Source organism: Schistocerca gregaria, chromosome 2 (genome assembly GCF_023897955.1).
Source record: "Schistocerca gregaria isolate iqSchGreg1 chromosome 2, iqSchGreg1.2, whole genome shotgun sequence".
NCBI lineage: Eukaryota > Metazoa > Arthropoda > Insecta > Orthoptera > Acrididae > Schistocerca > Schistocerca gregaria.
This window is the reverse complement of record NC_064921.1, coordinates 625,404,647-625,416,713: the sequence shown is the minus strand read 5'-3', so window position 1 is coordinate 625,416,713 and position 12,067 is coordinate 625,404,647.

The following is a 12,067-nucleotide window of genomic DNA, read 5'->3' as shown; positions in this document are numbered from 1 at the left end:
AGGGTGCGAAAGACATTCCGGACGGCTGAATGGAAGGCCTCTCCAGTTTGTCTGACGAACCGGTTTCAGGCTCTGTCTCCGACTGATACTGATGTTTGGCCGGAGATGGCTCCTTGTCCTGTTCCAGAGGTTGCCCCTCAGTTTGCAAGATCCGGGCAGTCGCAGAGGGTGGGGTTACTGGTAGTTGGGAGCTCCAAAGTCAGGCGCGTAATGGGGCCCCTTAGGGATATGGCCGCAAGGCAGGGGAAGAAAACCAATGTGCACTCCGTGTGCATACTGGGGGAAGTCATTCAAGATGTGGAAAGAGTCCTTCCGGATGCCATGAAGGGTACAGGGTGCACCCATCTGCAGGTGGTCGCTCATGTCGGCACCAATGATGTGTGTCGCTATGGATCGGAGGAAATCCTCTCTGGCTTCCGGCGGCTATCTGATTTGGTGAAGACTGCCAGTCTCGCTAGCGGGATGAAAGCAGAGCTCACCATCTGCAGCATCGTCAACAGGGGTGACTGCGGACCTTTGGTACAGAGCCGAGTGGGGGGTCTGAATCAGAGGCTGAGACGGTTCTGCGACCGTGTGGGCTGCAGATTCCTCGACTTGCGCCATAGGGTGGTGGGGTTTCGGGTTCCGCTAGATAGGTCAGGAGTCCACTACACGCAGCAAGCGGCTACACGGGTAGCAGGGGCTGTGTGGCGTGGACTGGGCGGTTTTTTAGGTTAGATGGCCTCGGGCAAATACAGAAAGGGCAACAGCCTCAAAGGGTGTGGGGCAAAGTAAGGACATGCGGGGACCAAGCAGCAATCGGTATTGTAATTGTAAACTGTCGAAGCTGCATTGGTAAAGTACCGGAACTTCAAGCGCTGATAGAAAGCACCGAAACTGAAATCGTTATAGGTACAGAAAGCTGGCTGAAGCCAGAGATAAATTCAGCCGAAATTTTTACAAAGGCACAGACGGTGTTTAGAAAGGATAGATTGCATGCGACCGGTGGTGGCGTGTTTGTCGCTGTTAGTAGTAGATTATCCTGTAGTGAAGTAGAAGTGGATAGTTCCACTGAAATATTATGGGTGGAGGTTACACTCAACAACCGAGCTATGTTAATAATTGGCTCCTTTTACCGACCTCCCGACTCAGCCGCATTAGTGGCAGAACAGCTGCGAGAAAATCTGGAATACATTTCACATAAATTTTCTCAGCGTATTATAGTCTTAGGTGGAGATTTCAATTTACCAGATATAGACTGGGACACTCAGATGTTTAGGTCGGGTGGTAGGGACAGAGCATCGAGTGACATTGTACTGAGTGTACGATCCGAAAATTACCACGAGCAATTACACAGAGAACCGACTCGTGGAGATAACATCTTTGACCTACTGATAACAAACAGATCCGAACTTTTCGACTCTGTAAGTGTAGAACAGGGAATCAGTGATCATAAGGCCGTTCAGCATCCCTGAATATGGAAGTTAATAGGAATATAAAAAAAGGGAGGAAGGTTTATCTGTTTAGCAACAGTAATAGAAGGCAGATTTCAGACTACCTAACAGATCAAAACGAAAATTTCTGTTCCGGCACTGACAATGTTGAGTGTTTATGGAAAAAGTTTAAGGCAATTGTAAAATGCGTTTTAGACAGGTACGTGCCGAGTAAAACTGTGAGGGACGGGAAAAACCCACCGTGGTTCAACAACAAAGTTAGGAAACTACTGCGGAAACAAAGAAAGCTTCACTCCAAGTTTAAACGCAGCCAAAACCTCTCAGACAAACAGAACCTAAACGATGTCAAAGTTAGCGTAAGGAGGGCTATGCGTGAAGCATTCAGTGAATTCGAAAGTAAAATTCTATGTACTGACTTGACAGAAAATCCTAGGAAGTTTTAGTTTTACGTTAAATCAGTAAGTGGCTCGAAACAGCATATCCAGACACTCCGGGATGATGATGGCATTGAAACAGAGGATGACACGCGTAAAGCTGAAATACTAAACACCTTTCTCCAAAGCTGTTTCACAGAGGAAGACCGCACTGCAGTTCTTTCTCTAAATCCTCGCACAAACGAAAAAATGGCTGACATCGAAATAAGTGTCCAAGGAATAGAAAAGCAACTGAAATCACTCAACAGAGGAAAGTCCACTGAACCTGACGGAATACCAATTCGATTCTACACAGAGTACGCGAAAGAACATGACCCCTTCTAACAGCCGAGTACCGCAAGTCTCTAGAGAAACGGAAAGTTCCAAATGATTGGAAAAGAGCACAGGTAGTCCCAGTCTTCAAGAAGGGTCGTCGAGCAGATGCGCAAAACTATAGACCTATATCTCTGACGTCGATCTGTTGTAGAATTTTAGAACATGTTTTTCGCTCGAGTATCATGTCGTTTTTGGAAACCCAGAATCTACTCTGTAGGAATCAACATGGATTCCGGAAACAGCGATCGTGTGAGACCCAACTCGCTTTATTTGTTCATGAGACCCAGAAAATATTAGATACAGGCTCCCAGGTAGATGCTATTTTCCTAGACTTCCGGAAGGCGTTCGATACAGTTCCGCACTCTCGCCTTATAAACCCTACAGAATATCAGACCAGCTGTGTGGCTGGATTGAAGAGTTTTTAGCAAACAGAACACAGCATGTTGTTGTCAATGGAGAGACGTCTACAGACGTTAAAGTAACCTCTGGCGTGCCACAGGGGAGTGTTATGGGACCATTCCTTTTCACAATGTATATAAATGACCTAGTAGATAGTGTCGGAAGTTCCATGCGGCTTTTCGCGGATGATGCTGTAGTATACAGAGAAGTTGCAACATTAGGAAATTGTAGCGAAATGCAGGAAGATCTGCAGCGGATAGGCACTTGGTGTAGGGAGTGGCAACTGACCCTTAACATAGACAAATGTAATGTATTGCGAATACATAGAAAGAAGTATAGTTTATTGTATGATTATATGATAGCAGAACAAACACTGGTAGCAGTTACTTCTGTAAAATATCTGGGACTATGCGTGCGGAACGATTTGAAATGGAATGATCATATAAAATGAATTATTGGTAAGGCGGGTACCAGGTTGAGATTCATTGGGAGAATCCTTAGAAAATGTAGTCCATCAACAAAGGAGGTGGCTTACAAAACACTCGTTCAACCTATACTTGAGTATTGCTCATCAATGTGGGATCCGTACCAGATCGGGTTGACGGAGGAGATAGAGAAGATCCAAAGAAGAGCGGCGCGTTTCGTCACAGGGTTATTTGGTAACCGTGATAGCGTTACGGAGATGTTTAGCAAACTCTAGTGGCAGACTCTGTAAGAGAGGCGCTCTGCATCGCGGTGTAGCTTGCTCGCCAGGTTTCGAGAGGGTGCGTTTCTGGATGAGGTATCGAATATACTGCTTCCCCCTACTTATACCTCCAGAGGAGATCACGAATGTAAAATTAGAGAGATTCGATGGCGCACGGAGGCTTTCAGACCGTCGTTCTTCCCGCCAACCATACGCGACTGGAGCAGAAAAGGGAGGTAATGACAGTGGCACGTAAAGTGCCCTCCGCCACACACCGTTGGGTGGCTTGCGGAGTATAAATGTAGATGTAGATGTAAATAAGCCGCTCCTGTTGGAAGCTCGTAAAAATATAGAACAAACGAATGGTGTACTCGCCTTATTAGCAGGTGGGACACATGCGTTCTGTCTCTGACGGTCTATCCGATATGGCAGAAAGAGGATATGAAAGGTAAAGTTGTGAAATCCTGAAGTGACCAAGAGAGCTGAGGATAAATGATGCTATTGCTGTCTCACAGTAACAGAGATCACGAGCCCTTCCTGTATAAATACCACGTCTTTTCTTGCGGAGTTCTATTGAGTTTGCAGCTGTTCAACTGAGAAGGAAGGCCTATGCCAATCGCCTCTCTATTTGTCTAGTCTCCTTCGATCTTCTATCGGACAGGACGTTCTGTTTGGAAGGCCTTAGATGCTGGGAGATGCACTGCTGACTACTGAGTCAAGACTGATGGAGGGCAACTGTGGCTGCCAACATCAGTCAGGCCTTCTCTAGATCTAACCAGCAGAACCTGCCAGCAGATCCCTCCCCTGTGTGCAGTCGACGACAGGGTCATGGGTGCCCAGGTCATCATCTTCTGGAAGCTCATAATCATTTTGGGCAGTGCAGACATCATTTGCTAACTCTGCCGGACAATGGACTTGTGACAACAATGGTTTTTATGCGACTGACTCAGCTGCCGCTGACAGTGTTACAGTCATTTACATTTTTATAATAAGTACTTGTATCATATCCAACTTCCATTTCCCTTCTTAGCACTTACCAGGTGGGCAGTTACAATCTGCACTCCTGCCCTCCCTCCGACAATGGCTGCCTGGAGATAGGTATCTCAACTGCCATTCTTTGTGGATGATAATGTTTAACGTTGTAACGCGTTTGGGCGTCAGACAGGTTGGTGCTCCGTTGATCTCCTGACCTCAATCTGATCTTGGCACACCATCCACTGTAGCGTGCGCCCCCCCCCCCCCCCCATGGTACTACAGTCCAAAAATATGAAAAATAGTCGCCAAGTTCCGAAAGAGCTAATTTTGCTAACTGCTTCTGATATTTACTGATTAATTTTGAAAAACAATTTCCTTTGTGGATGCAATTACACTTGAGAACAAGATGAATGCAACAGTATTGTGGGTTATTTATCAGTTTGACTAACTTGTTTGGAAATGGGGTTGAAAGATTACTGAAAATTACTTGTAGTGACTTGAGAATTAACTACAAACGAATTTAACATTAGCAAGTGAAAAGATATTATTGATTAATACTTATTAACATTCGATTTTGGCTGACATAGCCTGTTAGCACTTTGTGACCTTTGTCAATGTGAGACATTGTCGTTTATGTAAATACTATTTATGAAGTAGTAGTTTTACCACATATAATTATTTAAACCTTGACAAATCAAATAGTATCATGAAATGATGTAACTTAGAATTAAAGAGAATATAACAACCTATGTTGGTCGATTAAATCAATGTTTAACATATGCAATGAAATGAATGTAATTTAAATAAAAGGATAATAAAAAAGTACAATAAATGGAGAGTATTAAAGTAATTTACATTTTTATAGTCATTGCTTGTATCATATACCAGTTTATATTTAATACATAATAACGAACATTCACTTATGTAGTTTCAAACGTGGTTACCATTTCCATCATGACAATATTGATATTTCATAGTTTACAGTTTCATGAAAAATTTTGAAATTGTTATTGTGTAATTACATTCAGTACAGTCATTACATTATACCCTGTTTCATATACTAATGAGTCTGCAGAAGTAATTGCATTCTTTATGTTATAATAATCAATAATATGAATGTCATGCTGGACCAATTTGAGACTGCAATATGAAAAGAGCGCAAAAACTCATTTTGTTCGTAATGGGAAACAAACCAGCGCCGTCCGTTGCACTTGGAGTTACATGAAAGATGCGATGATTGGTATTTGTTTGGGTCAACTCCAGCTACAAAGTGCAAAATGAAAATGCAGATTTACAGATATATATCTATGCCGAAGCAGCAGAGAAAAGATCAGTTCGCCACTCTTCGGAATGACACACATTGCACTATCAGGTAACTAAAGGGATAACCATCTGCTGTAATTGTGATGTCACTTCCTGGTTGACACAGTCATTGATGATCATTTTGCCAGAAAGAGTGAAAAATACAATTGCCTAACAGAAATGAGACGTGAATTTCCTAAATATTTGAAGTCATATACGAATGAAAACCTATAAAAGATTTATTGTTCATGTAGGATTAATGTTGTGCTCAGTGTGAATGATATACCAGTGGGCAATTAAGCCGCTAGAATGTATGACGCCCTAATGATGCATCACAACTCCTTTAATCATGATAATATGGTGATCTCATAAAGGACTGGATGGCAATGTGTCATCTCCCTTACCAACCTTTGAGTACCAGGTGGGTGGGTGGTGGAGGGTGGTGGAAGGTGGAAGAGAGCTGAGTTTTTGGTCAAGACCACGTCAGGTCTGTGCTCTTAATTTGTTTATCCACATTCAGTGTCAGGCTTTGACGAGCACTGCAGTGATTAGCCTTCATTCATTGGTGGCAGTGGCAGTGAGAAGTAGTATGTAAGGACCCTTGTGGTGTGCTTTTCTGGCGTGCTGATGTCATTGATGAGTCATTGGATTTCCCCACCCCTCCCCTGTCTGACAAAGGCTGATTGACTTATGTATAAAACAGCGGGAAACTCAAAACTTGGCGGGATATTCAAATTTTGGCAGGACATTCAAATTTAGGCGGGGTTTTCCTCTAATCCTTTCAAGTAAGATTGGTGTCCTAAGCATAAATTGACAGGAAAAACGAAAGCGATCTAACATGGTGACCAAGGCAGACTGACTCTATGACATCAGAATCCAAGTCCAGAATACTGGCGCAGCCTTAGTATGACATCGGAATCAGAGATGTCTGTCATGGAATACAACGTGACGATCGAACATGGCGAATAGGCATACTGTTACAGCTCTAAGACATCAGAATCCGACATATGGGATACTGGCGCAGCCTTAGTATGAAGTCAGAATCCAAGACGTCCAGTATTGGTACGTCAGAATCCGAGATGCTAGGACAAAGGGAAGTAACTTGTCTGTAGAGATGTATGAGGCTATTTGTAGCATTCAGATCACTTTGCCATTCCTTCCTAAGTTAAGCACTTACCCTTTTTTGAACAGTTGCTTATGTCTGGTCAGCACATAATGTCATACAGCATCGTAAGTTAAAGTCTAAATTGTATATTGGGTAGAAGGAACAACTCTGTCTTCTTCTCAGGGAGAGCTGCCTCTCCACAGTCGCAACATACATGATTGTCAGCCCAGTCGAGAAGTCAGCCACCACCCAGTCAGTGGTAGCCTGCTGAAAGATGAGTCATCAGCTTCCACTGTCGCCTCTGGATGAGGGCACAGCAGCCACTGCCTGCATGATCGAGTTAAAATGAGAGGAAACCAGAAAATAGCAGGAAGCACACTTGTACATTAACCTAAAATGACAGGGAGTCAAAATTCATGTAAGTTGAAAATTACCTAAAACTACACATACGTGTTACAACTAAACTGAAAAAATCTAGAGAACCACATTCGTCCTCCTGATAGAGGTAGACACTTTTGTATTGGCTCTGGAGCCAGAAAACAGATTCAGGAAAGATACTTGTCAAATTCATTAAAAATTGTGTGGCGAATGAGTGGTGGTTATTTGCCGACAGTAATGTGCCCTGCCTTCCAAACACTGCTATTTTTTTTCTTTATTGTTATTTCATCCTCCGTCGCCCTATATGTGTGAGTGGGTGGGTGGGAGGGGGGAATGACAGTGCTACAAACAACTCACTCTTGAGACAGTTCGACTTGTCTCTAATGTAGAAGATAAAACAAGGAGAAATTTGTGGTATGAATTAAAATTATTTTAACAGTCAAAGTTAATGGAAGAATATAAGTAATATGGTGCTGCCTAGATGAACTGCTTAAAAACACTGATAAAAAAGTGGACAGGTAGTACAATAAAAACCCCTTGAGGAACACTTGAAGAACATAAACCCTCGAGAAAACAATTGAAAAAGAAGTACCGAACATGACAGAAGAAACACTGACCATTAAAAACGGAACACTGTGCACTTTTACTAAGACTGGAAAAGAACCTGCCCTGGGGTGACAGGTTGTTGGGGAAAGGGGGTTGGATAGGGAGGGAGAATAGAGAGTGGTAGCGATGACAAATAACGATTGGTAAGAGGTGGTGACGACACAGGGGTGGCTATGGGCGACAGAGTGAGAGAGAGAGAGAGAGAGATCGCTCCTATTGGGATCTATAGATTTGAGAGGAAAAGGGGGTTGGGAGGTTACAGGGAAGGGGAAAAAAGGAGGTGTAGTTATGGCGAGGACGAGGTGGGAGCCCTTGGGGGGGGGGGGGGGGTCAGAGAGAGAGAGAGAGAGAGAGAGAGAGAGAGAGTAGAGTGGATTCAGAGTTAGTCAGATGGGTATGTAAGGGTGGAATTTCTGGTCCTAAAGAGAGAGATGTATGAAATTTCTTTGGAAGAGAGTATTGAAGGTATGCAGGGGCAGGATTGGTGAGATGTGTAGGTAGAGGCATATAGGCATGGCAGCAGACTACAATTGGAAAGGAGAGGGGACACAATACAGATGGTGTAGGTTATTTGGAGATGTTAAATGAGAGCGAGGAGAGGTGGGAATTTAATGAGTTGGTAAAGGATCCTTGTAGGGGAAGGTAAGTGGATGTCGGAAATAAGGCAGAAGCATGGCTTTCGAGGATCTAGAGGGACGTATAGAACTTAGGAGGGGTGGAGATCCACACAACATTTGCATAGAAAAGGAGTGGAGGTGGATCAGGGATTTGTACATGTGAAGGATAGTGGAGATGTATAGTCCTCATGTTTAATCAAGTCTATTGTGAGCTTTCTGTTGTATGGTTAGTAGGTTTGGTTTCCACATTAACTGTCTGTCAAAGTTTAGCCTGAGGTATTCTAGTGTGTTAGTTAACTGGACAGGATGGTCATGGGGATGGAAGGAGCGAGTGGTGCGTCCTATAATCATTACCTGGATTTTGGAGGTGTTGACCTGAAGGAGCCAGTGGTACAGCAGGATGTAAACTGTTTGAGATGGATTTGGAGGTGTGGGAATTGGTGTTGTTAATAATGACATGGAACAGAGGAGGAAGGATCCAATAAGACATACATAGTTTATTGTAAGTGCGTATGTCTGGAATTTGAAAGAGAGACTGGAGAGCCATAAACAGGTGTATGCTTTCTCTGTGACAAGGGAGACAAAAATGGCGGATTTACGATTGATGAGCTGTTGGGATAGGAGACGGGTGAAGTTAGGAGTTGATTATCAGCAAAGAAGGAGGGATGGAAACCTCACTGTATAGTAGCAAGTAGATGGTGTTGGTGCAGATGGTGGTGGATGCGTTCAGAGAGGATGAATTCAAAGACTTTGCTTACCACTGAGGTGAGGCATATGGGGCAGTATGAGTAGGTATCACTATGAGTTTTCTTTGTCTTAAGGAAAAGTACCCCCCCCCCCCCCATGAACCATGGACCTTGCCGTTGGTGGGGAGGCTTGCGTGCCTCAGCGATACAGATGGCCGTACCGTAGGTGCAACCACAACGGAGGGGTATCTGTTGAGAGGCCAGACAAACGTGTGGTTCCTGAAGAGGGGCAGCAGCCTTTTCAGTAGTTGCAGGGGCAACAGTCTGGATGATTGACTGATCTGGCCTTGCAACATTAACCAAAACGGCGTTGCTGTGCTGGTACTGCGAACGGCTGAAAGCAAGGGGAAACTACAGCCGTAATTTTTCCCGAGGACATGCAGCTTTACAATTTGTACAGAAACCAGATGGCAGTCATAAGAGTCGAGGGGCATGAAAGGGAAGCAGTGGTTGGGAAAGGAGTGAGACAGGGTTGTAGCCTCTCCCCGATGTTATTCAATCTGTATATTGAGCAAGCAGTAAAGGAAACAAAAGAAAAATTTGGAGTAGGTATTAAAATTCATGGAGACGAAGTAAAAACTTTGAGGTTCGCCGATGACGTTGTAATTCTGTCAGAGACGGCAGGGGACTTGGAAGAGCAGTTGAACCGAATGGACAGTGTCTTGAAAGGAGGATATAAGATGAACATCAACAAAAGCAAAACGAGGATAATGGAATGTAGTCCAATTAAATCGGGTGATGCTGAGGGAATTAGATTAGGAAATGAGACACTTAAAGTAGTAAAGGAGTTTTGCTATTTAGGAAGTAAAATAACTGATGATGGTCGAAGTAGAGAGGATATAAAATGTAGACTGGCAATGGCAAGGAAAGCGTTTCTGAAGAAGAGAAATTTGTTAACATCGAGTATAGATTTAAGTGTCAGGAAGTCATTTCTGAAAATATTTGTTTGGAGTGTAGCCATGTATGGAAGTGAAACATGGACGATAACTAGTTTGGACAAGAAGAGAATAGAAGCTTTCGAAATGTGGTGCTACAGAAGAATACTGACGATAAGGTGGATAGATCACATAACTAATGAGGAGGTATTGAATAGGATTGGGGAGAAGAGAAGTTTGTGGCACAACTTGACTAGAAGAAGGGATCGGTTGGCAGGACATGTTTTGAGGCATCAAGGGATCACAAATTTAGCATTGGAGGGCAGTGTGGAGGGTAAAAATCGTAGAGGGAGACCGAGAGATGAATACACTAAGCAGATTCAGAAGGATGTAGGTTGCAGTAGGTACTGGGAGATGAAGAAGCTTGCACAGGATAGAGTAGCATGGAGAGCTGCATCAAACCAGTCTCAGGACTGAAGACCACAACAACAACAACAACAACAACAAAGAAAAGTAGGATTTTGGAGGTTTTCTACAGGTCTGGATAGTAGGCTGTGGAGAGGATAGTGGTATACTGGGTTCCAAGGGTGATAAGGAGGGCATAGATCATTCTTTGAGGGGGCAATAGGTAATATGGTGATGACCAGGGGTGAGCTACATTTTCTGTGAAGTATTTGCTTTATGTCTTTTGCTGTGATTGGAGCGTTTAATTCTGTTTCTGGTTTGTTGTTCACGTACCAAAAGCTAGGAGCCAGGGGTGGGTCTGTGGTACCTGTGCGTTCATGGACATTAGGAAAGTTGCAGTAGTCAATGCAAGGGTTGTGAGCTGTGGAGAAGATGTTGGAGAGGTAGGATGCAAAGTGATTGGCTTTGCTCAGGTCGTAAGATAAGGGAAGGCTGTTGTCAGGGATCAGGTAGTGAGGAATGGGATGGATGCCAGTGAGTCGCTCAAATGCTTTCCAGTACTTGAGAGAATTAACTGGGAGTGTAGCAATGAGTCTGGTATCTGTATGGCGCCAGTCCCAGCGTTTTTTGACACTGAGTAAAAATATTACTGGTGGAATGTGAGTGTACCCTAATCATGAGTCCAGAGGAAGGAGTGATATAAGCAACAGGATTCATGGAGCAGGAGCACAGCTTGCGGTGGAAGAGTCGGGCAATGATGATACATGGCTTCACTAGGGTTATGAGCAGAGATAGCATATAATATGTCTGTTGCACAAAGGCTGCAGAATGGGGATTTAATCAGATTGCTGGAAGGTCAGGGGATGGCTTCCAGCATGGGTATCGATGGATTCAAATGGCTCTGAGCACTCTGGGATTTAACAACTGAGGTCATCAGTCGCCTAAACTTAGAACTACTTAAACATAACTAACCTAAGGACATCACACACATCCATGACCGAGGCAGGATTCGAACCTGTGACCGTAGCAGTCGCATGGTTCCGGACTGGGGCGCCCAGAACCGCTCGGCCACAGCGGCCGGCTGATGGATTCCAGATAGAAATCCCAGTCAACATGGAAATAGTCATGGGCAACTTTTGGTGGCGATTGAGATGGAGTGGATGGGGAAGGGGTAGTGTGTAGGATATGGTGAGCAGGACAGGTAGGTGGTCAGTTCCAGTTGGATCAAGGATTCCTGCAGTGAGGTGTCCAAGGAGGTTGGGAGATGCTAGGATGACATCGGGGGTCGTGTTTCCTTTTAGGATGGGTGTGCTGTGGGATAGATATGGTGTCACTGTGGAGGGGTTCGGTAAACCGACACCACCGCCAGACTATGCAGGAATCTACTATGGACACTGTGATCAGCAGAAATGACACAGATGGAAAAGATATGGTCAATCTGGTAAGGAAATCATAGGAGATGGGATTGTGAGGTTGGATGTAGATGGTAGCACAGGTAACAGTGAGTGTTTGAATAAGGATAGGCGTTTGGTGGGATTGTTGAATAAGATCTGTGGCCAAACAGGAACGTTTCTGTGATGACTCCACCTCTGGCAGTTGGGAGGGGGTTATCAGTGCAGTGGACGATACAGGAAGAGGTATGGATGGTGCGGTGCGATTGGAGGCATTTTTTAATTGAGGATGAAAGTATCAATGTTGCATCGGGACAGGGTATGCATAAAGAGGCTTGTTTGTGGGTAGGGAGTGGGTGTTGCTATATAGGATGCTGCACTGCTGTTACGCCATGATGAGA